We start from the raw sequence: 26,063 nt of genomic DNA on the forward strand, positions 1-26,063 counted from the left end.
AATGGAACGAGTCAATACATGAAATTATAACACGATAGTAGAAACACATAAAATGAAATATAAAAAAACATATTCAGGCGACAAGTCGTAAGTTTAAATAAAGAAAATGAACAATGTAACACTGGAATTTGCTTAATTTTTCAGATCTTCCAGGAGCTCCTCGACAGAATAGAAGGAGTGAGCCATGAGGAGACTCTTCAGTTTAGACTTAAAAGTGTTTGGGCTACTGCTAAGATTTTTGAGTTCTTGTCGTAGCTTATTGAAAATGGATGCAGCAGAATACTGCACTCCTTTCTGCACAAGAGTCAAGGAAGTGGATTCCACATGCAGATTTGATTTCTGCCTAGTATTAACTGAGTGAAAGCTGCTAACTCTTGGGAATAAGCTAATATTGCTAACAACAAACGACATTGGCTCTGAGCACTATGGGACTCAACATCTGTGGTCATCAGTCCCCTAGAACTTAGAACTAGTTAAACCTAACTAACCTAAGGACATCACACACATCCATGCCCGAAGCAGGATTCGAACCTGCGACCGTAGCAGTCTCGCGGTTCCGGACTGAGCGCCTAGAACCGCTAGGCTACCGCGGCCGGCAACAAACGACATTAAAGAAAATATATACTGTGAGGGCAATGTCAGAATTCCCAGACTATTGAATAGGGGTCGACAAGACGTTGTCGAAATTACACCACATATAGCTCGAACAGCCCGTTTTTGAGCCAAAAATACCCTTTTTGAATCAGAAGAATTACCCCAAAAAATAATGTCATACGACATAAGCGTATGAAAATATGCGAAGTAGACTACTTTTCGTGTTGAACTGTAACTTATTTCAGATACTGTTCTAATGGTAAATAAAGCAGCATTTAGTTTCTGAACAAGATCCTGAACATGGGCTTTCCACAACAGCTTACTATCTATCCAAACGCCTAGGAACTTGAACTGCTCCGTCTCGCTTATAATATGCCCATTCTGTCTGATCAAAATATCAGTTCTTGTTGAATTGTGAGTTAGAAACTGTAAAAACTGAGTCTTACTGTGATTTAACATCAAATTATTTTCCTCAAGCCACGAACTTATATCATGAACTACATTATATGATACTGTTTCAATATTACATACAAGATCCTTCACTACTAAGCTGGTGTCATCAGTAAACAGAAATATTTTTGAATCACCTCTAATACTAGAAGGCATATCATTTATATAAATAAGAAACAGCAGTGGCCCCAGCACCGACCCTTGGGGATCACTTAACAGTGCCCCATTGGGCCTGAACATCACTACCACTCTGAATATTGCGGAGAATTACCTTCTGCTTTCTGTTCTTGAAGTAAGAGGCGAACCAATTGTAAGCTACTCCCCTTACTCCATAATGGTCCAACTTCTGCAGTAATATTTTGTGGTCAACACAGTCAAAAGCCTTCGTTAAATCAAAGAAAACACCTAGCATTTGCAACCTTTTATTTAATCCGTCCAAAACCTCACAGAGAAAAGAGAATATAGCATTTTCAGTTGTTAAACTATTTCTAAAACCAAACTGTACATTTGACAGCAAATTATGTGAATTTAAATGCTCCAGTAACCTTGTATATACAAACTTCTCGATAACTTTATCAAACACTGATGGCATAGAAATAGGTCGAAAATTGTCAACATTATCCCTGTCTCCCTTTTTATAAAGTGGCTTCACTACCGAGTACTTTAATCGGTCAGGAAACCGACCACTGCTAAAGCAAAAGTTGCAGATATGGCTACGTACTGGGCTAATGTACATAGAACAATACTTCAGTATTCTGCTAGATACCGCGTCATATCCATGAGAGTTCTTGGTCTTTAGTGATTTAATTATTAACTCAATCTCCCTCTTGTCAGTATCATGGAGGAGCATTTCACGTAACAGTCTCGGAACACTTCTTTCTAAGAGCGCTATATAATTCCCTGTTGGGACTAGGTTTCTATTTAGTTCATCTGCTATATTCAGAAAGTGATTATTAAATACTGTACATATATGCGACTTATCAGTAACACGGACATTCCCACTACGCACTGATTCTATATCCTCGTCTCTGCAGACCAGCCAATTCCTTTACGACTGACCATATGGTTTTAATTTTATCCTGAGACTTAGCTATTCTATCAGCATAACACGTACTTTTTGCCTTCCTAATAACATTTTTAAGCACCTACAATACTGTTTTTAATGGGCTGCCGCATTTAGATTTTGATTGTTTCTAACGTGTTGATATAATTGCCACTTTGTTCTACAAGATATTCTTATTCCTCTAGTCAGCCACCCAGGCTGCCTATTTGTGCTAGTACCCTGTTTTGAACGTTCTAACGGAAAGCAACTTTCAAAGAGCACGAGAAAAGTCTGGAGGAAAGCATTATACACTCCTGGAAATGGAAAAAAGAACACATTGACACCGGTGTGTCAGACTCACCATACTTGCTCCGGACACTGCGAGAGGGCCATACAAGCAATGATCACACGCACGACACAGCGGACACACCAGGAACCGCGGTGTTGGCCGTCGAATGGCGCTAGCTGCGCAACATTTGTGCACCGCCGCCGTCAGTGTCAGCCAGTTTGCCGTGGCATACGGAGCTCCATCGCAGTCTTTAACACTGGTAGCATGCCGCGACAGCGTGGACGTGAACCGTATGTGCAGTTGACGGACTTTGAGCGAGGGCGTATAGTGGGCATGCGGGAGGCCGGGTGGACGTACCGCCGAATTGCTCAACACGTGGGGCGTGAGGTCTCCACAGTACATCGATGTTGTCGCCAGTGGTCGGCGGAAGGTGCACGTGCCCGTCGACCTGGGACCGGACCGCAGCGACGCACGGATGCACGCCAAGACCGTAGGATCCTACGCAGTGCCGTAGGGGACCGCACCGCCACTTCCCAGCAAATTAAGGACACTGTTGCTCCTGGGGTATCGGCGAGGACCATTCGCAGCCGTCTCCATGAAACTGGGCTACGGTCCCGCACACCGTTAAGCCGTCTTCCGCTCACGCCCCAACATCGTGCAGCCCGCCTCCAGTGGTGTCGCGACAGGCGTGAATGGAGGGACGAATGGAGACGTGTCGTCTTCGGCGATGAGAGTCACTTCAGACTTGGTGCCAATGATGGTCGTATGCGTGTTTGGCGCCGTGCAGGTGAGCGCCACAATCAGGACTGCATACGACCGAGGCACACAGGGCCAACACCCGGCATCATGGTGTGGGGAGCGATCTCCTACACTGGCCGTACACCACTGGTGATCGTCGAGGGGACACTGAATAGTACACGGTACATCCAAACCGTCATCGAACCCATCGTTCTACCATTCCTAGACTGGCAAGGGAACTTGCTGTTCCAACAGGACAATGCACGTCCGCATGTATCCCGTGCCACCCAACGTGCTCTAGAAGGTGTAAGTCAACTACCCTGGCCAGCAAGATCTCCGGATCTGTCCCCCATTGAGCATGTTTGGGACTGGATGAAGCGTCGTCTCACGTGGTCTGCACGTCCAGCACGATCGCTGGTCCAACTGAGGCGCCAGGTGGAAATGGCATGGCAAGCCGTTCCACAGGACTACATCCAGCATCTCTACGATCGTCTCCATGGGAGAATAGCAGCCTGCATTGCTGCGAAAGGTGGATATACACTGTACTAGTGCCGACATTGTGCATGCTCTGTTGCCTGTGTCTATGTGCCTTTGGTTCTGTCAGTGTGATCATGTGATGTATCTGACCCCAGGAATGTGTCAATAAAGTTTCCCCTTCCTGGGACAATGAATTCACGGTGTTCTTATTTCAATTTCCAGGAGTGTATTTATCGTCTACTGTATCAGCACTATAAACATCTTGCCACTCTTGTTCCTTGATAAGGTTTACAAAGGTGTCTACAGCAACTGGATCAGCTTACCTAAACAGTTGATAACTATATTTAACATGTGTTGCAGCACAAAAATCTTTTAGAGTTAAAATTTGTGCATCATGATCTGAAAGGCCATTCACCTTTTTGCTATCAGACTGCCCTTCTAGTAATGAGGAATGAACAAAAATGTTGTCTATGGTTCTTCTACTGTTCCCTTGCACTCTCGTTAGAAAGAATACGGTTTGCATAAGATTATATGAATTGAGGAGGTCTACCAGCATCCCTTCCCTTGCACAATCACTTATACAATTAATATTGAAGTCACCACATGTAACTAACTTTTTGTATTTCCTATAAAGTGAATGAAGAAATGTTGTGAAATCGGAGTCTGGGGATCTATAAATAACAACAGTTAGAAGTTTAGCTCCACTAAATTTAACCACACGTGCACAACATTCAAACACTTTTTCAGTGCAGTACTTTGAAACATCAGTTGACTCAAATGGGATGCCGTTTTTCACATACATGGCTACTCCCCCACACCGCAAAGAGCTCCTAGAAGCCTCTGAATTATCTCCTTACTTAAGAAGTGTTCAGATATACCAATAATTTCAGAGTCAACATCTATAAGCAGTTCACTAACTTTATCTCTAATACCTTGTGTATTTTGATGAAATATTCTAATTCCCTCATTACTCGGATACCTAAGCTTTGTCGAAAGTGGTTCCTTCGTTAGAGAGACTTCCGTTAAGCAGGAATGCCCATCAGCTGACTTCAATCTAAAAAAGGTGCAGCTCTAACACCCACTACTACCGGAATTTTCCCATGAGTGATCCCACCACCCCCACCTATGCTGTCACCTATAAGCTTTGCCAACCTCCCCTTCGCATACCTGTTGAGGTGCAGGCCATGTCTAGTGAAACCCGTCCTGCTGATGAACTTCACCGACACCACTGAAATGTGACCCATGACTTCTGTCATGAGCGCACCCCCAAGTCTCACGTTATTACGCCTGACGGATGTATTAAGATGAGGCCGATCGTGACGCTGCAACAGTCCCACGAAATGCACATTCGTGTTGCCAGTTTGAGTGGCTATCTTTTCCAGGTCACCATCTATGTCATACTCCCCATTCCTATCAATACTATTACCAGCCCCACCCACAATCACTACCTGATCCCCTTTAGTAAAATCCCTACATAGCTCCCCTATGTTAACAGTCACCTGAGCCAATCTTGCATTAGGCTTCACAATGCTGGTGACCTGGTACTCACTCCCAAACACTTCCTGCAGCTGCTGGCCTACACCTGTGCCATGAGAACTACCTAACGGAAGAACCTTCTTCTTTCTCTTCGACTTTGCAACTGTCCTAGCCACTGTAACTGCTGAGGTCTGCTGCATACTTCCTACATTTACAGCTACTAGAGATTCCTCTCCACTAGACTCTGACAGTTGCTCATATCTATTGCAAACACCAATAGTAAAACTATCTGAAAATCTCCTTCTCCTAGCAGATCTCTTGCCAACAGCCAGCTCCCATTCCCCAACCCCCTCCTTCCTCCTATCCTATCTATCTCCTCCAGTGCGTTTTTCAACTGCACCTGAAGGGCACAGATCTTACGCTCCTGCTCCTCTATCAACTTACTCTTGCTACATAACCTGCAGTTCCAGAAGAGGATCTCACCAGAATGCCCACCGGCTTCCCCACTGCATTACACCCAGGGAAATACTTCGAACAAGTCTCACACCGCAATCCAGTACCCACGAACCTACGGCAAAGCCCACACTTTTCACTCATGGTAAAATTTAGCAGTTATTGAAACAAGAAAACTACTTTATCTAAGTTCCGCTACTACAATAAGAAGATGTTAAAAAACTGACTACAATAATCACAAACTTACTCTACAAGGGAAGTAACTACTATTATTAACAGCATAAATTAACAACAAATGAGAATGTACCAAAGGACTAACACAGAAAGAAAATCAAACGTCTAATGATACAGTAACGAAACTGAAAACAGTTCCCAAAAAGTTCTTCTGAAATTATTTCACCAGAAAACACCAAGAACACCGATTGAAGACTACTAAAGTTCCTAAATAAAGCACTATACACAAACAATTAATTAGTACTTAGATTTCTATGCGCCGCTGCAGCTACAACTGGTCAGCGCGGAATGTAAACACAGGTAAGTTGCTCGATACCAACCACTCACAAGTATCAGGTCACAACACAAGAAAGGCAGAGGTGAATGAAGTAACCACTAATAAGTCACTTATATCGTAAGTATTATCACAAAAACCGTTAAAATGTGTATCTGAAACCTAAAAATATATAAAAACTTAGAGAGTGATCTCACACACACTCACACGCTTATGACGTCACACGTCAAGACAAGCCCTTCAACCTAGAGCCCTTCGGAACGCCGCCAGACGTGGCTTCAGCAGCCCCAGGCTTGGACGTCCAGCCAGGCAGATAACTTAAGCGTCGGCGGAACACTGAGTTGTTTGCTGTTGTTTGCTGGCTTCCGCTGCGAATCCACCAACATACTTCTGCAGTCTTCAAGGGACTGCCGGCCCGGTGGTCAAACGGCAGCCTAGATTGGCCGAGAGTCGAATTAATGTCTTCCCAGCCCCCAGCCAGTGGGATCCGCCAACGCCAGCCGCCGTTCGCCAGCGATTGGTTTGCAGTCCGACCCTGGAGTCCGGCACCAATTACCGCTGGAGTAGAATGTCGGCTCCGCTCACAGTTACGGCAGATGAGGTGCTGCCGACCAACACAGCACTACGAGGCAGGTCGGTAGCAGCAGAGCCGTGTGGACGGGCGGCGCTGACACCCGCGCGTCTTCGCCAACCCATTGCCCGGCACCTGATACCAGCCTTCTGTGGGCGCGCTGGCCGGCCGTTGTGGCCGAGCGGTTCTAGGCGCTTCAGCCTGGAACCACGCGACCGCGACGGTCGCAGGTTCGAATCCTGCCTCTGGCATGGATGTGTGTGATGTCCTTAGGTTAGTTAGGTTGTAGTTCTAAGTTCTAGGGGACTGATGACCTCAGATGTTGAGACCCATAGTGCTCAGAGCCATTTTTGGGCGCGCTGTTTTCGCGACTGTCTGACTAGAAAATCAAATATTTTCGTCAATCACTGGCTGCTTCACCTTCTGTACCTCCTCTCCACCTCCACCAGACAACCACTTGCCCACACCCGTGTACACTACAGTAGGAACTTGTGAGGTCGTAATGACCCTATGGCTTATCGTAGAATTTAGACTGAAGCAAGCCAAGCTTTTGCGGATTTGAAGAAAGCTTTTGACAGTGTTGACTAGACTACACTCTTTGAAATTTTAAACGTAGCAGCGGTGAAATACAGGGAGCGAAATGTTGTTTACAGCTTGATTAGACACGAGATTGAGTTAGACAAATAAGAATCAAAGGACATGAAGGGGAAGCAGTAGTTTAGAAGGGAGTGAGACAGGGTTGTATCCAGTCCTTAATGTTATTCAGCCCGAACACTGAGCAAAATGTGAAGGAAACAAAGGTGCAGTTCGGAAAAGACTGGAAGTTCAGGATCGCCATAACGTTGTAATTCTATTAGAGACAGACTTGGAAGAACAGTTTAACGGAACGGATAGCGACTTGAAAAGAGATTATAAAATGAACATCAACAAAAGCAAAACAAGGTTCGAGAACAGGGCTGTATATTGTCCCTCTCTGCTTTAATTGTTTCGATAATTTTCCGTATAGGTTTTCGCACGTTCGCTCAACGGCTAGTTTTAAATGCGGCTAGCAATGAAACGCGCTACGTAGCAAAAAACTGATTAAATTAGTTCTTTGCGGAAGTTCGCTTTCCAATACAGATAGAATACCAGCATATATCACAAACGTAATTTGTTAAAAATTGTATCAATACTACCCATTACAAAATAATGCCGCGTAGAGAGACAAGACAGCCAGTTACGTGGCTATATTGGGGCAATCATAATGATAATGTCTTGTTCTGACCTTATTTTAACGGTGAAATGATTTTAAGTATTCCAATAGAAATTAATTTCGCACTTTTAATTAAAGTTCTTATTTTACTGTTATTGAGTAAAGATATTATTATTGATAAAGACTAGAGCTTTGATATTTATCCTCACTTAAATTATGATCGTAATCAGTCTGACTTTAATGTAATGACCTTCAAATATTACGCAAAACTAACAAACTATTTCCTAAAGTTATCCTGTCGGATAAATGCCGTAAATACTTGTTTCCAGGTTTAACATAATCGCTGCCTTTCAGTTGTCACCTGACGATGGCTAAGAAGCTAGAAGCCAAAATCAGCTTTTGATCAAATCAAATAAATGGTATTTCGCAGTACACCATGACAATTTTTCCTGTTTTACATTGTTATTACGTTCTGTCAAGGACCGACAGAAAGTTCAGTTTATGTTAAATCGTCATAATTTTAGACATCGTCTAAAGGAACACATATCAATCGATGGTAAAAAAGGTATATTTGAAATAAGTCCAAATTACTTTATTTCTTGTATGCATCTTAAAAGTTCGAACTCGGTGTAGTCATCATCAGATATCATTATTACAAAAAAGAGGAAGGAAGGCAGATTGGACTTTAACATTCAGTTGACGGCTAGGCTATTAGAGATGGTATAGAAACTTTTTAAGACAAGAATGTTCAAGGAGAGCTCGCCGTCCTCAACTCATATTGACACTAGACTTAATAGCGTTGAGGAATCTGTGAAAATGGCGTGAAAGTTATCTAAATTAATAACAATAAGACTGAAATACTGTTTCTGATTGTAAGGTCTGAGATTTAATAATAAATAACCTGTCGTAACGAAACTTATACTATTGTAATGTGAAAGCAAAGCTGCATTGTAATAATAATTAACTGTCGTAAACGAACGTCTTTCATACTGTAAAAGTTACCAATCGGACTGTAAGAATTTGTAACAGTATAAACTGCCTGAATAATGCAGTTTGACATAAAAGCGACACAGAAAATCTAACTGTCTCTGAATGACATAAGTTGGCCCTGATTGAATAAAAGGAAAACATAAAACTATTTAGTCCCTACCTCTATTCTGAGCAAATTTGGGTAACGCGTTTGAGTACTGCTGTCTTGCACGTCGCTATGGTAAAGCTGCAAATTGCTATATTTACACAGACACACTCGTGAAGTGCAATGAGTTCTCTGTTAGTTTCAGATCGAAGTATGCTTTTGAAAAAAACCTTGATCAATCAAAAATTGTAGGAGAAAAGTAAGTAAAAAATGAAATATGTGTATAAATGACAACACTAAGTGTTTTTGCGCACTGTGAAAACTGCTGAAGGCTGATTTTAAATTTAATGAACGTCTTAGCATCCAAACAATACACTTTCCTATCTTTCAACTATAGCAACTCTCAGTACAATAACCAACTTAGTCCAATGGCGCAGCAATAAAGAAAAAAAGTAACATCAATATAATATTTATCTCTGACATTCCACTTCTGGTAGACACTTAGTTCCATTAAACTTCATCATTCACAAATAAGTTTCCGTTACAATCTTGATGTAAATCATGTTCATTAAACGCATTAATAAATTGAGACTTTACATTTGAAACATAACATTACCATTTCTTATTTACTCTTACATATTTTAACATTATCTGCTCACTGCGCCCTCGCGCGTACCGATGATAACAACCTAACTTCTGCGATACAGCTTTACAACGTCGCTGCTCGCTCACAATCGATCCAGATATCAAAATAATACATGACAACTACCAGACGTAACGGTGAACTGAGCCACGCTTCTCCCGAAAGAGTAATTGTATTGGTGCAGTTGTTAGTTATGAGCACACTGGACTCGCATTCATTAGCAGCGGGGGCAAATCCACGTTTGGCTTCCTTATATATTTATGTTTTACGTGGTTTCCAAAATCAGTGGGGTGTACATTGAGATGGTTTCCTTGGAAAGACAACGCCGGTTTCCCTCTGCCTATTTGCCGAGTACATTGGGATTACAATTACGAACAACTTAAACTGGAACGATCACTTAGATAATGTTGGGAAGGCAAATCAAAGGCTTTTGATTAATTGGCAGACCACTTAAAAAGTTCAACACGTCTGCAGACTGCATTATCACGAAATAGAGGAGTGTGTGCTAAGGATATGAATTGTGGTGTCGATAATTACAACAAAGGCGTTTTTCATTGCAAAGGATCTTTTCACGAAATGTCAGTCACCAACTTTCTTATCCGAGTGCGAAAATATTTTATTAGCACCCAACTACATAAGGAGAAATGATCACCATAACAAGAAATAAGAGAAATCAGAGCTCGCACGGAAGGATTTAAGTGTTCGTTTTTCCCGCGCGCTGTTAGAGAGTGGAATGGTAGAGAAACAGTTCGAAGCTGGTTCGATGAACCCTCTGCCAGGAACTTAATTATGAATTGCAGAGTAGCCATGTAGCTGCAGAAATAGATGTCCGGTTCTCGCTGTTGTTAACGATGCCTAACGACTCTACTACATTCGTCGATGCTACTATTCCATTAGACAGGCACCTGGTGTCAGCTTGTGTCGCACATTTACTGTCTGTCAAGCGCTTGAATATTCGGGATAAGCAATAAATCGGTTACATAACAGGCCTGCATGAGCTCCTCCGGCTGGAGTAGTGACAAGCAAAGTTTTTCATTGTAGCTAATCCAAGTCGAAACCGTAACGTTTAAACATAATATAGCTGTACTTTAGTAAGATACTTTGTGCTGTGCCGACAATTACCTATAGTGTGAATTATGTCACAGCGCTGATCGTGGAAATCGTGGAAATTTCTGGAAAGAACATTAGTTCTGGAAACCTCATGATAGTCATACAAAGACCGAAATCTTGAACAATGGGCGATATAAATAATTTTTTCTTGAGTAAATATTATTGAAAATCTGCTAAATTACGAAGAAGATAAAAAGATCTCGTCTCAGATTTAAATGAAATTACGTGATACAAATAAAAGAAGTTGAATGTTGAATATTAGCATTGGAAAATATTGCAGATTGTGCAGTGTCCACTTTGACCATATCCCTCGTTGATTCAATTGTTGGCCGGCCTCTGTGACCGAGCGGTTCTAGGCGCTTCAGCCTGGAGCCACGCGACCGCTACGGTCGCAGGTTCGAATCCTGCCTCTGGCATGGATGTGTGTGATGTTCTTAGGTTACTTAGGTTTGAGTAGTTCTAAGTCTAGGGGACTGATGACCTCAGATGTTAAGTCCCATAGTGTTCAGAGCCATTTGAACCATTTTGAATTTGATTCAGTTGTTAAATAGGCAACACAATCCGCGCAATGAACGCGATCTGCAAATGATGGTGGTAATTTTGTTGTAAGAAATATTCTGTAACATACATGTTTGTGAGCAGCAGCCTAAAGATGCTTCACTCGGAAGACGAGCAACAGTCTAGTCCTACGGACAGTCGAAGAAGTTTGCTTCACGAAAGCGATTACTCGTTTGGAATACATGCGCATTTCCTAAAGTGTCAGCTGGGCAGTGTAACCAGACGCAACTAATTGCTACAGGTCTCACACTCTAAGGAATAGTGGTCTCTGGGGTAAGGTAGGGTTGTCCTCAGAACATTGACTTGAATACTCAGTGCTCTACAAGGAATAATCTGTTGCAGACCTTTTCACTGACTTACCAACGGAGTTATAGGGGGACCTACAGCTGGCGATGGACTTCGATCCAAGTTCCAACCGTTTACAAACATAAATCATAGCCAACAACAAAAGTTTTTATTAGTGACGGATAAAATCGTAAGACCGACTGAGAAGCGATGTTAAGCCCTTTAAATTCAAGTCGGAATCTTGTCCGCTTAGCCACCGAGCCCATAAAATGCTGAAAAAAGTGAGGAAAGCAAGATGTTGGCAATTTTGGCGATCGAAGACTCTGAAATACAATAACTGGCAAAAAAAAAAAAAACATTAGTAGACGTCGATGTATCAGAGAAATTAAGACGAATGAATATGTATACCGTGAAGGGACCAACCTTTATTACCCTGCAGTGTTGCTGGACACTGTATTATGAGGTTTTTTGGTGTGCTGTTTCCAGTAGTATTCCCGACTAAGACATGCATTTGTGTCAGCAGACACACATCAAGTATCGACCGTTCTTCATCCCATCTCTAGATATAGCCTGTCTCATGACATTGTGTTCTTTATTCAAACTGCCTCGTTATGCTCTTCCAAACAATTACATCCACCTAACTGCATCTTTCCTAATAACATTATACGGTGCGCAACGGGCATAAGTGAAGATAGTTTCATATTTGGTACCTTAATATGTATACACAACAGTGTGTGGGTTGTTTTTTCTCTGTTTTGAATGTTTTTCCTACAAACATGTCACAATTTTCTGCATGGACGTAACTGCACCAGTAAGTGGACTACGCCTGTCACTAACCGCTTTCCACCCATGTGTCCACACTTCAGCACCTGACGTACTGCCCAGGGGAAAATAAGCATTAATGGCTTGCTGTTTCTGTATGTAACTAGAGGTACTAACCGACCTAAAAACATATTACTCGTAATAGAAGACTGAAAACTTGTGTTATCAATTGTTTTATGCATATATGGTGATATAGTAAGTTTGTTAGGTCCATGTGTTTTTTGTGGCATTGTTGCTATATTTGAAAGGAAAATAGTCTTTGTCTAGACAATACACAATGAGAGCTCAGGTATACATACCGACGTCGCAAGCAGAGGATGAGGAGATAAAGAATATACTGAACAGGTAATTAAGGAGATTAAAACCTAATAGTCATGAGGTATTGGAAAGCAGTTGTAGGGGAAGGCGTAGAAGAAAGGATTGTGAGAGAATATGGGCCTCGTACTAGGAATGAGGGAGGAGCTAGACTAATCGATATCTCAATAAATTTCAGCTAGTAACAGCAAAATTCTGTCCAAGAATCACAAGAGGAGATATCCTTGGAAAAGGCCGGGAGATGCGGGAAGATTTCAGTTAGATCACATCACGGTCAGGCAGAGACTACGAAATCAGGTATTACAATCCAGTAATGATGAAGAGAAGGCTGAAGTCACGAAGAATTATTGCGTAAAGAAGTGGGATACGGAAGTACTAAGGAACGAAGAGAGACCGTTGAAGTTCTCTGTTACGGTGATAATTAATGGTTTAGTAGGCAGTTCAGTTGATGAGGAATGGACATCTCTAAAATGGACAGTCACAGAAACTGGAAAGAAAAACATACGTACATAGAAGGTAACTGCAAACAAACCGCCGGCCGCGGTGGCCGAGCGGTTCTAGGCGCTTCAGTTCGGAACCGCGCGACTGCTACGGTCGCAGGTTCGAATCCTGCCTCGGTCATGGATGTGTGTGAAGTCCTTAGGTTAGTTACGTTTAAGTAGTTCTAATTTCTAGGGGAATGATGACCTCAGATGTTACGTCCCATAGTGCTCAGAGCCATTTTGCAAACAAACCATTGATAACAAAAGAAATACTTCAGTTGATCGATGAAAGAAGGAAGTGAAAAATGTTCAGGGATATTCAAGGATATAGGAATATAAGTCACTTAGGAATGAAATAAACAGGAACTGCAGGGAAGCTAAGGCGAAGTGGCTGCATGAAAAATGTGAAGAAATCGAAAAAGAAATGATTGTCCGCAGGCCTGTCTCAGCATGTAGGAAAGTCAAAACATCCTTCGGTTAAATTAAAAGCAAGAGTGGTAACATTAAGAGTGCAGTGGGAATTCTACTGATAATGCAGAGGGGAGTGCGTATAGGTGGGAAGACTACACTCAGAGCCTCTAAGACGGGAAGTACTTGTCTGATGACATGACAGACGAAGATACAGGAGTCTAATATCAGAATCAGGATTTAAAATAGCTTGGGAGGACTTAGAATCAAATAAGGCGGAAGGGATAGATAACATTCCATCAGCATTTTTAAAATCACTGGGGAGAAATGGCATCAAAAAGACTATTCACTTTGGTGTCTATAATGTATGAGACTGGCGATATACCATTAGAGTTTCTGAAAAACATCATACACACAATTACCAAGATTTCAAGAGTCAAGAAGTGGAAAAATTACCGCACAGTCAGCTTACAGGGTGGGAATTATTGAACTGCATGAAAAAACGTAAGTAAGTTACAAACTACGGCGAGCACACAGTTTATTAAACATCTAAACGTCACTACAGATATTCGAATTTAGGTTATGACATGTTTGATATGCCTGCCGTCATGGGCGATGATGTGGCGCAGACGAATAACGAAATTCTGCATGATCCGCTGAAGTGTCGGAACATCGATGTCGTCGATGACCTCGTGAATGGCTGTCTTCAGCTCAGCAACGGTTTTGGGTTTATTGTAGTACACCTTCTCTTTAATACAGACCCACAAAAAGGAGTCGCATATGTTCAGATCCGTAGAATATGAGGGCAATCGAGGCCCGTGTCAGTGGTCTCTGGGTAACCCCAGAGCCAGAATGTGGCCCCCAGAGTGCTCCTGCAGGACATCAAACACTCTCCTACTTCGATGGGATCGAGCTCCGTCTTGCATGAACCACTTCTTGTCAGGATCCCTTTGGACAATGGGGACGAAAACATCTTCCCAAACCTTCGCATACCTTTCGGTAATCACCGTGGCATCAAGGAATATTGTACCGATTATTCTGTGACTGGACATTACATACCACCAACCCGTTGAGGTTGAAGAGACATCTCGATCGCGAAATGCGAATTCTCAATCCCCCAAATGCTACAACCGTGACATTTTCACGGGCAAATGGCCAACAACAACAAGCCGCGAGAGCATGCGCATACTAATTCCCATCGTGACCCCCCGACCAACCGTGCAGTTCCAACAGCCTAACGCAAACCGTTCAGAAGTTATCACGATTTTATTTCATATAATTCAATAATTCGCACCCTGTAACAGCTCATGCATCCAAACTGCTGACAAGAATAATACACAAAAGAACGGAAAACAAAACGACGATCAGTTTGGCATTGGGAAAGGTAATGCCACCAGAAAGGTAGTTCTAACGTTGCGGTTGATAATGAAAGCAAGACTAAAGAAAAATCCAGACATGTTCAGAGGATTTGTCGACCTGGACAAAGCGTTCGATAATGTAAAATGACACAAGATGCTCGAAATTCTTAGAAAAATATGGGTAAGCTATAGGAAAAGGTGGATAATATTTTTAATCCTAGCAGGATTAAAAAGGGTGTTAGACAGTGATGTAGTTTTTCAGTTTATACATCGAATAAGCAGTGATGGAAATAAAATAAAGATGTAAACGTGCAATTACAATTCAAGGTGTAAGGATAGCAATTGTAAGATTCGCTGATGACATTGCTATCTTGAATGAAAGTGAAGAATTACATTATCTGCTGAGTTGAATGAACAGTGTAATGGGTATAGAGAATGGATTGAGAGTAAATGGATGGAAGACGAAAGTAATCAGAAGCAGACATGAGGAAAGCGAGAAATTTAACGTCACGATAGGTGATCACGAATTAGATGAATTTAAGGAATTATGATACCTAGATAGCAAAATAGCCCATGACGGATGGAGCAAGGAGGACATAAAAAGCAGACTAGGACTGGCAGAAAGGACATTCCTGGTGGAGGGAAGTCTACTTTTATCAATAAATTTCTGAGAACGGACGTTTCAAGCACTGCATTGTATGGCAGTGAAACATGGGCTGTGTGAAAACCGGAACAGATGAGAATCTAAGCATTTGAGATGTGGTGCTAAGGAAGAATGTTGAAAATTAAGTGGCCGGCCGGTGTGGCCGTGCGGTTCTAGGCGCTTCAGCCTAGAACCGCGTGACCGCTACTGTCGCAGGTTCGAATCCTTCCTCGGGCATGGATGTGTGTGATGTCCTTAGGTTAGTTAGGTTTAAGTAGTTCTAAGTTCTAGAGGACTGATGACCTCAGATGTTAAGTCCCATAGTGCTCAGAGCCATTTGAACCATTTTTTGAAAATTAAGTGGACTGATACGGTAAGGAATGAGGAGATTCTCCGCAGAATCGGCGAAAAAATGAATAGATGGAAAACACAGAGAAGAAGAAGGGACAGGATGGTAGAAAGTTTGTTAAGACTTCCATGGTACTAGAGGGAACTGTAGAGTGCAAAAATTGTAGAGAGACTGGGATACATCTAACAAATAATTGAGGACGCAGGTTGCAAGTGCTGCTCTGAGATGAAGAGGTTGCCAGAGGATAGGAGTTCGCCCCTTCAACCCCCGACCATCCATCAACTACCCCAACGAAAGATGTGGCAGCATCACTGACTAATAGTGCGTGTGGAGGGGGTGTGATCTTATGGGTCAACTTGTTTTCTTTTTCTTACTTTCTGAGGTAACCTGTCTCCGTACTAAGTTTCATCGCAATCGGTTCGGCGGTTTGGTCGTGAATACATAACAGGCAGAGTTATTTCCACATTTGTAATACTGGGAACCAGACTAGCAGGCTGGGAATTAACTTTGGAGGACAGTCTCAGAGTAGAGATAGTTAGGTAAACGGTGACAGTGCATGTGAAGAGAACTTTATTGACTATCTGTCCAATAAATTATGGCATCGATAGAAGACCATGGAGGCACTATCGAGAGCAACCAACAACTTGAAAGTGCCTCAATGGAACATATGGATGTTTTATGTGAAGAATGCACCAGTACATAGCGTATATATTGTTTATTAATTGTTGTGTTAGGAGATTATATAAATTGATGACAGTCTAAAGTACAAGACAAACTGGACGACATGAAATATATGTAACGCATATCGAATACTGAGTCCATAATTTGTCTCTAGGAGACCTAAACAGTATTGTGAAGACCTAAGTTATATCGATACATCATATACCTGAGGCTTATGTAGTCAGTTTTTGGTAGTAAATGCAGGAGGCCTAATTAATAAAAGGTCATCCAACCTCGAGCTAATTAGTAATAGATCAGCCTACCTCAACGGCAGTTGATGTCCTACAATTCGATGTAAGAACTAGAATTATCAAACCCCAAGGATATTCCTAGGTTAACGAATACGATAGCCAGAGATAGCTGCACAACGACGCCACGTGACGTGCGGTGGCGCCCTCTACGATCTCCATATAAGCGGCGGCCCCAGCTCCTAGCAGCCAGGAAGATGTTCTCCGTAGTTGAGAACGAAACGTCAGGGAGAAGAAGTTCTACAGACCGACCACGGCAACTTAGCCCGGAAGTGTTTACTGATGAAGACGCCAGCCGTGAAAGCCTACATGGGATGATTTAACGAATACGATTAAATAAAGCTGACTACAATTAAAATATTATTTTTTCCTGTTTCTATATTTTGTTTTCTTATTATTCCAGCTACTATAATTGGTATGGAGCGACGATTTAGGTTGAGCGGTAAACGTCTGGGCCACGAAAATACACACATCAAAATAGTTTTGCATCACCTCGGTTCCCAGAACTCCTGAAGATAGACGTTGACTGTGGATATTGTATCACAGACACAGTCCCTTTGACTGTTCAGAGATGTCATTAAACCCGCCCAAAGAAGTAAACAACCAAGCATGAGCAGCGCCTATAAGACGGAGGGGATCCGACAGCCGATCAGTTACAGTCATTCCACCAGGAAGGAGGTACACGGCTCGTGTTGTCTGTAGTTCAGCCATGCCTAGACGGTCGATACCGCGGTTAGATCGCACCGCATTGTTACTTTGAGCCAGGAAGGGCTCCCAATAAAGGAAGAGTCCAGGGGTCTCGGAGTGAGCCACACCGATGTTGTTCGGACATGGAGGAGATACAGAGAGACAGGAACTGTCGATGACATGCCTCGCTCAGCACGCCCAAGGGCTACTACTGCAGTGGATGACCGCTACCTACTGATTATGGCTCGGAGGAAACCTGACAGGAACGCCACCATGTTGAATAATGCTTTTAGTGCAGCCACAGGACGTCGTGTTACGACTCAAACTGTCCGCAATAGGCTGCCTGATGCGCAACTTCACTCCCGACGTCCATGGCTAGGTCCATCTTTGCAACCACGACGCCATGCAGCTCGGTAAAGATGGGCCCAACAACATGCCGAATGTACCGTTCAGGATTGGCATCACGTTCTTTTCACTGATGACTATCGCATATGCCTTCAACCAGACAATCGTCGGAGACGTGTTTGGAGGCAACCCGGTCAGGCTGAACGCCTTAGACATACTGTCCAGCAAGGTCGAGTTTCACTGCTGTTTTGGGGTGGCATTATGTGGGATCGACGTACGCCGCTGGTGGTCATGGAAGTAGCCGTAACGGCTGTACGATATGAATGCCATCCTCCAACCGATAGTGCAACCATGTCGGTAGCATATTAGCGACACATTCGCCTTCATGGACGACAATTCGCGACCCCATCGTACACATCTTGTGAATGACTTTCTTCAGGATAACAACATCGCTCGACTAGAGTGGCCAGTATGTTCTCCAGACATGAACCCTATCGAACATGCCTGGGATCGATTGAAAAGGGCTGTTTATGGACGACGTGAGCCACTAACCACTCTGAGGGACCTATGTCGAATCGCCGTTGGGACAACGTGGACCAACAGTGCCTTGATGAACTTGTGGATAGTACGCTATGACGAATACAGGCATTCATCAATGGAAGACGACGCGCTACTGGATATTAGAGGTACCGGTGTGTACAGAAATCTGGACCACCACCTCTGAAGGTCTCACTGTATGGTGGTACAACATGCATGTGTGGTTTTCATGAGCAATAAAAAGGGCGGAAATGATTCCAATTTTCTGTATAGGTTCCGGAACTCTCGGAATTGAGGTGATGCAAAAATTCTTTTGATGAGTATTTAACAGACTAAACAGTCCTTACTGAATCGATGGAGAAAGAAGGCAACATTTCGTTACCAAATTTTGCGTTTCCTAACAGGAAGAGGACTTCAAATTTATTTTTACAATGATGCAGTTTCAACCCTCAGGGCACAAATTCTCTGACTGGCCCCGTACACATTTAAGACAGGACTAAAAAAAAAAAGGAAAGGTACATTATAAAAGATGCAAAACATAAACTCCTAAGGCCAGCCAGAATCTGCAACGAATAAACTTGATAGTGAAGTTCTAAGGATTTCTTTTAAAAACTGACCAACAAGACGTTGAATAATGAAACCTTTAGGTTTAGCGTAAGATAACTGAAAAGGTTTTTAAAACAAGGAACCTTAAAAGAACTCAGGAACCAGTAATTTTTTAATTAGCTTTAGATAAGTAATAAATCTATGAAACAAGGAACCTTAAAAAATCATCAGCAAGTAAAATTCAAGACTTTTGGGTTTATCTGTAGTTAATGAACTGGACTGATAAGTTAAGGAATGAGGAGGTTCTGCGCAGAATCGGTGAGGAAAGGAATATGTGGAAAACACTGGCAAGGAGAAGGGACAGGTTGATAGAACATCTGTTAACAGATGAGGGAATGACTTCCATGGTAATAGAGGGAACTCCAGAGGGCAAAAACTGTAGGGGAAGACAGAGATTGGGATACATCCAGCAAATAACTGAGGATGTAGGTTGCAAGTGCAACTCTGAGATGAAGAGGTTGGCACAGGAGAAGAATTCGTGACGGGTTGCATCAAACCAGTCAGAAGACAGATAACCCAAAAGAAAAAAAAAAAAGAAAAAAAGAATTCCTTACGAACACTTCAGTAACACTGACCTGCTGGAAAACTTCAGCTTCATGAATTTAACTGCAGTAAACTTCACAGCAAACTCAGCTATTCCGCAGCTACACCACAGCAGAGAAATGATTTGTAGCAAACAGCACTCGCGGTAGAGTACAGCACTTCACAATGAGGTAAACAAGAAATTTGAATTCCACAACGTACAGTTCGTGGTAAGATTAATGTACAAATTAGAAGTTAAGCAGAGAGCAAATGACCATCAGAAACCGATAATTAAAACCACAATAAAATATACAAATGGTATTCAAGGTGAATGGTTAGAACAATAACACGCAGAGAAATCAGTCAAGGAAAACAGCTCGTTTTCAACGGAACAGCTCATGCATCAGACACAAGCGATGCTCGCCTTTTCCAAACAGCACCCTGCCAAACGATGCGCCGAGCGGTTTGGGTAAACAGTTTCCGCAAACATTTTCCGCACCTGCGGCCACGATACACAGAGTGTACCAGTTGACACCTCGTCCCAAAATAACCAAGAACTTTCGACGTCCAACAAGTGACTCAGCTCCAAGACACCATCGCATCTCGTAACCCACTAGTGGTGGCCGGCACGAGGAGACACAGGCTGCCCGTAGCCCAGTGAGAGTGGGCTTTGCACCATGCAGACTCGGACGTCAGTGCTTCCACGGCTGCGCCTTCATTCCTTACGAACTCTGCGCGCAACTCCATTGACTCCTGCCGACGAGAAGCCACAGCCATGAGGCAGAACTTCACTGTGTCGCTTCCTGGGCCTGCTCTACCCAAGTGCGTCAGCTCACCGCTAGAGGAAGCCTCGTGAGGACCATGGCACCGCGCCGCCACAGGAGCGAGCGCTGCTAACTTTAGGAGAATGACAGAACACTTAAAATCAAATCGAGCTATCGCACTCCAAATCGAGCCAGCACCAAACCAGCTCATCCTTCTCCGCTTAAACAAGGTCACGGGGAAGGGGGAGGGGCGAGAATATTCAGCTCTGAGCTGCCACTACCTCACCTTGGGGCCCCGCAGCCTTCATCTGGCTTGCATGAACCCGCGCTTGCTGCCCTGTAGCCACATTCTCAACCGCAAACGAGACTGGGGTGGGCATCCCAACAATTCGGAATGTCGCAAAAAATCTCTGGAGCATCTTACCCGTAATTTTGTCTGCGGCCCTACTAAACCTTTTAAAGTTTTTAACGAGGACCAAGTACCGTTTTGCTTGCCGGCTGTGAGCCAATTTAACGTTGTTAAGAGCCCTCTTCCAATTACTTCTGATGGTGGCGAATTTCATCTTCTCAGGGAGAAGGTCGATTATTTTCCACAAGTTGGAAATGGGAGAGTTAACGAGACAGGTTAAATCCAAGCTGGATGAGTGGCTTGATGTGCTTCGAGCACTGCCGTATTGGACGCAAAAGTTACGGAGTTAAGTGACTCATTGCATTTCTTTGGGATCTTTACTATGATAAACTATAAGGGACACCTTTAAGTTGCGATTGACTAGCTCGGGAAAGGAACGCTGTGGATAATATGGAACAATGGTGACATGTTTAACAGTATTCTGGAAGCAGAAATGCCTGAATTTCGTAGGATCAAAATCAGGTGAGTTATCACTAACTAAAACTCTTGGTAGACCAAAACGTGTAAATGCTCTTCCCAAATGGTGAGTCGTGACGCCCGAATTCATAGCCTTACTGAGTATCAGCCATGAAAAACGACTGAATGCATCGACGTCCACAAACACGCCCTTTGAAAAATGTGAGCATTGCTGTTCCCTTTAAAACGAGCTGTTTAACTGGGCCACAACACACAATTCATGTTATGTGTAAAGCTGTATCATCATCATCATCATCATTTAAGACTGATTATGCCTTTCAGCGTTCAGTCTGGAGCATAGCCCCCCCTTATACAGTTCCTCCATGATCCCCTATTCAGTGCTAACATTGGTGCCTCTTCTGATGTTAAACCTATTACTTCAAAATCATTCTTAACCGAATCCAGGTACCTTCTCCTCGGTCTGCCCCGACTCCTCCTATCCTCTACTGCTGAATCCATGAGTCTCTTGGGTAACCTTGCTTCTCCCATGCGTGTAACATGACCCCACCATCTAAGCCTGTTCGCCCTGACTGCTACATCTATAGAGTTCATTCCCAGTTTTTCTTTGATTTCCTCATTGTGGACACCCTCCTGCCATTGTTCCCATCTACTAGTACCTGCAATCATCCTAGCTACTTTCATATCCGTAACGTCAACCTTGTTGATAAGGTAACCTGAATCCACCCAGCTTTCGCTCCCATACAACAAAGTTGGTCGAAAGATGGAACGGTGCACAGATAACTTAGTCTTGGTACTGACTTCCTTCTTGCAGAAGAGAGTAGATCGTAGCTGAGCGCTCACTGCATTAGCTTTGCTACACCTCGCTTCCAGTTCTTTCACTATGTTGCCATCCTGTGAGAATATGCATCCTAAGTACTTGAAACCGTCCACCTGTTCTAACTTTGTTCCTCCTATTTGGCACTCAATCCGTTAATATTTCTTTCCCACTGTATGAAAGAGCAAATTACTCTTGAGGTAACAAATCCACGTCTATGTGATAGGACAATGAAACAGTGTAATCAGCCAAAAATGATAGGTGCGTGGCTGATCGCAATAATTCAGAGGGCAAGTACTTGAACATATATTTTATTCTCCCTTTTTGTGGTAATTATTATGGTCGAAATACTGTAAAATTACAGTTGTGATGTGCAACAATGACGCTTCAGTTTCCAAAAGTTGGTATTTAGTATGTAATGTATGTTCCTTTGGGTCTCCAGGCACTAAATACTGCTTCACGGTACATTAAATACATGTCTGAAAGCAAATAGTGTTCCATAATTGAAAACCGGTCATGAACTGCAAGCAATAGTGAATACCATATACGGTACCACAGACGATGACTGGGCATTATACAATGAACAGGGCAGTAATAATGCTAAGTGCAGTGAAGCAGCCTGGAAACTGGTTTGCGAAAGCGGAAAACTGTACAAGAATACGAGTAAAACTTACGTGAGCGCTTCTAGAGTTACATAACACAATAAACATTACACTGAAACGTTTCTCGTAATGACGTAAACTACTTAATTGACTGACATCTACAATAATCAAGGCAAAAAAAAAGAATGGTACAAGAAGGCGTATTGTAAAACTAAAAATCTCATCTCAGTGGGCGTAGACTACCAAATACAAGAAAGCGCAAAAGATGGCATTTGCTGACGTTTGTTGCTCAAATATACGTTCCAGCGATGTCCCAATTCACGTCTAGTTTGGGAGGGAACTGTTCTGTGAGCAAACCTAGTTATATATGACACACTACATTAATATAGATGTGTGACGGAAATGCGTTGACAGTGACAGAGAAACGAAATGTAATTTAAAGGTAGTATACAGCTGGACTTGAACATAATATAACATAAGCAATAACCAACTGTCTTCAAAACATTCAGCATTTCATAATTTACATTCAGAAGAAATAAATGTCTACTGAGGATGCCACATCCGTTGTGAAACATGTTTCGGTCAACACAAATATTTAATTTCATTTTCCTTGAAGGTAGATCCCGTTGACCATATATTACGCCAGTATGCACAAAGAGATGAAAAGCTTCAATAAGCTTGTGTATTTTTTTAAGGGGAGCCACCAACGTCGATGAGACCGGCAGTTGTTTGTTATGGAAAACAGGCAGCTTACAAACAAGTGCCTCACACGCATTGCTCATTCAGACCACGCACCTCCTGAATTATTCATTTCTGACCGTTGGACCCTAATCTTAGACCACGTAACTTCTGAATTATTAGTTCTCGATTATTGGTACCTGATGTGTAAGTACTCTCTTTCAGATCTTCTGCCCTGTGTGTGTAATTTCGATCCTTAAGCTTTGGCACATTTGGCATGTACTGTCATTTATAAATTGATTAATATTGATGACACTTAAAATATTAGCCCACCACTATTATTATTATTATTATTATTAGTTGCAAAGTTCCCAGAGCGTAAGACACTAAGTAAAGAAGACACTAAGTTGTTCTTCTGGTTCTTTTTATTTGCCCACCAGTTTTTCATTGTTTGCAAAAATCTAGCACACCTTTCTTCACTCCGTTTTGTTCCGTTTCTTCGAGCTTTTGTCTCTGGTGTAACCTTCGCTTTTTCTACTTTTATTCTAAAATTGTTCCTTATGTCTATTTCTTCTTTGTTAATTTTGGCTAATTCCAAGTCTTTTTTAACATTTTGGATCCATTCTCCTCCATCAGCGAGGGAATCTATGTATTTTACTATTCTTTTTATTAGTCTGTGTTCGGGCGTCTTTTCCTCATGTCTGTCTCTATGTTAGAATATTCTTCAATTTTGGACGTTTTCTGTAGTCTATATCCATTCTCGGTCCATCTTGGTTCCAAAATTTTCCAAGTTAATTTTGGCATTTAAAGATAAGCAGTTTTTATTATAGAGGTTTTGCACTAATCTTAACCTTTTACGAGCTTTATTGTTATTATTATCATTATTTTTAGTAGTAGTAGTAGGAAATTTGCTTTTACTTTCTACATTTAGAGGTTCACCTGCGATTATATCTATGTATAATGAACTATCAGAGACATTACGAGAATTCGAAATGTAGAAAAAGATCTTAATAGTTTTAAATATGGAGATTCAAAATAGGGAAGGCGTGAAGGGCTTTACCACCCTTGCCCTTTTGTCGGTGGTTTACAACTTCTTACCAATATTCTATATAACTGTTCCGAAAGCGGATATTAGACTTAAGACATATAAAATAAGCTTTTTGCAGAAGAAATGTTGTTACAGAGAGGAGGGAACTCTGCGGCCTCCATCTCTGTATGTGACGTACCTGTCTGGAGAAAGTTTTTCACTCCTTTTTTAAGGAATGTATTCAGACATCTCACATGAAACAAGGAATCGAAATTCTGTGTATTTTGTTAAAATTGTCTACTGTAAATCATTCCTTCAATGGAATTAACTGCCTGACAAAAAATGTGAAGCACCTGCAGGAGCAAGAGGAAAGGAAATGAAACTTTTCGGATTATTTCAGTGATACACAAAATTGAATTAAATTTACAAAGAAACTTAATTGTCAGCCCCTAATCAGTATGATGATGCACCCTCTCTGGCTTCGATGCATGCACTGATGCTGTTGGGAAGGCGTCATAAATCCTTTCTTGAGGCAATCTGTCCCACAACTGTTGTATCTGGTCCTTGGTATCCTGGATACTGGCAATTAGGGCAGAGTTGTCCCTGGTGGCCCCACATGCGCTCTATCAGGAACAGACCTGGGGATCTCACTGGACACGGGAGTATTCAGTATCATGCAAACAGTTAATTGTCACGTGACGTGTGTGAACGAGCATTGTCCTGTTGAAAATTTTTGCCACGATGCTTTGCCTGAGATGTAACGCATAACGATGATGTTTGGTTTATGGGTCGCTCAACTGCGCGCTCATCAGCGCCCGTACAATGTCCCAATTGTTACACAGTCCATCTTTTTACACAGTCGAATCAGGCCACTGTCATGAATGATTACAATGATGATGATGATGATGATGAAGTGAGGAGGAAACACAAACACCCAGTCCCCGGGCAGAGAAAATTCCTAATCCGGCCGGGAATCGAAGCTGGGACCCCGTGATCCAGAGGCAGCAACGCTAGCCGCTAGATGACGAGCTGCGGACAAGTAACGCATGAGGATGCAGCATATCCATGAGGTAGTGTTGTGCCATCAGAGATCCCTCAGTCGTGGCCTCGAGGGGCTGATGTCAGCAGCTTTTAATGCAACTGAGCGCTCGCTTCTGAACTAGGTTATATACATCTAGTTTGTGTTATAAATAGCATACGTGTGGAACAGTTATGTTCCCATAACTATCACGTTTTCTTCTTTCAGTTAGTAATCTGGACCTTTGAACCCCCCCCCCCCCCCCCCCCCCCTCCCTGCTGTGCCTCTTCTAAACATTGGAAGAATGGGCTATCTCCCAAAGTAATCGCCATAGTCGCTAGAGATTGTTGGTTGTTGCTACTTATCTGGATCACTGAGAAAGGATAAAGATTGTTGCAGGTAGTCCATTACTTCGTTTCGGATATTAGGCGCAGATGTGAAGCAGTTTCCATGTACTTGGTGCACAGTATGGCGATGCTCCCTTGTAGTTGTCAGACGTGGTCGACCGGAACTTTGACAAGTACAGCTGCCCACACGCAGGCATGCAGTCCGACATCGGGCCACTGTCACATCCAAATGCACCACAAATCTGGGTGCAACTCGGCCATCTGGTCAAATGGACACCGAGAACGGAGCCTCTTTCAGATTCCGTCAGGCGCTGATAACGCTGTCTCACTGAAGTACGTGGCCTCTCCACGTCCCTCGCATTGAACACACTACTTCTGATCCTGTTCATGCCACTTGTATACCCTGGCAGGCCTAGTAAGAGCAATAAACGCAAACAACACCGGTGAACTCTGGTAGCCATTCCACTTGTCATAGATAACTGCA

The sequence above is a fragment of the Schistocerca serialis genome, chromosome 1 (genome assembly GCF_023864345.2).
Source record: "Schistocerca serialis cubense isolate TAMUIC-IGC-003099 chromosome 1, iqSchSeri2.2, whole genome shotgun sequence".
Taxonomy (NCBI): domain Eukaryota; kingdom Metazoa; phylum Arthropoda; class Insecta; order Orthoptera; family Acrididae; genus Schistocerca; species Schistocerca serialis.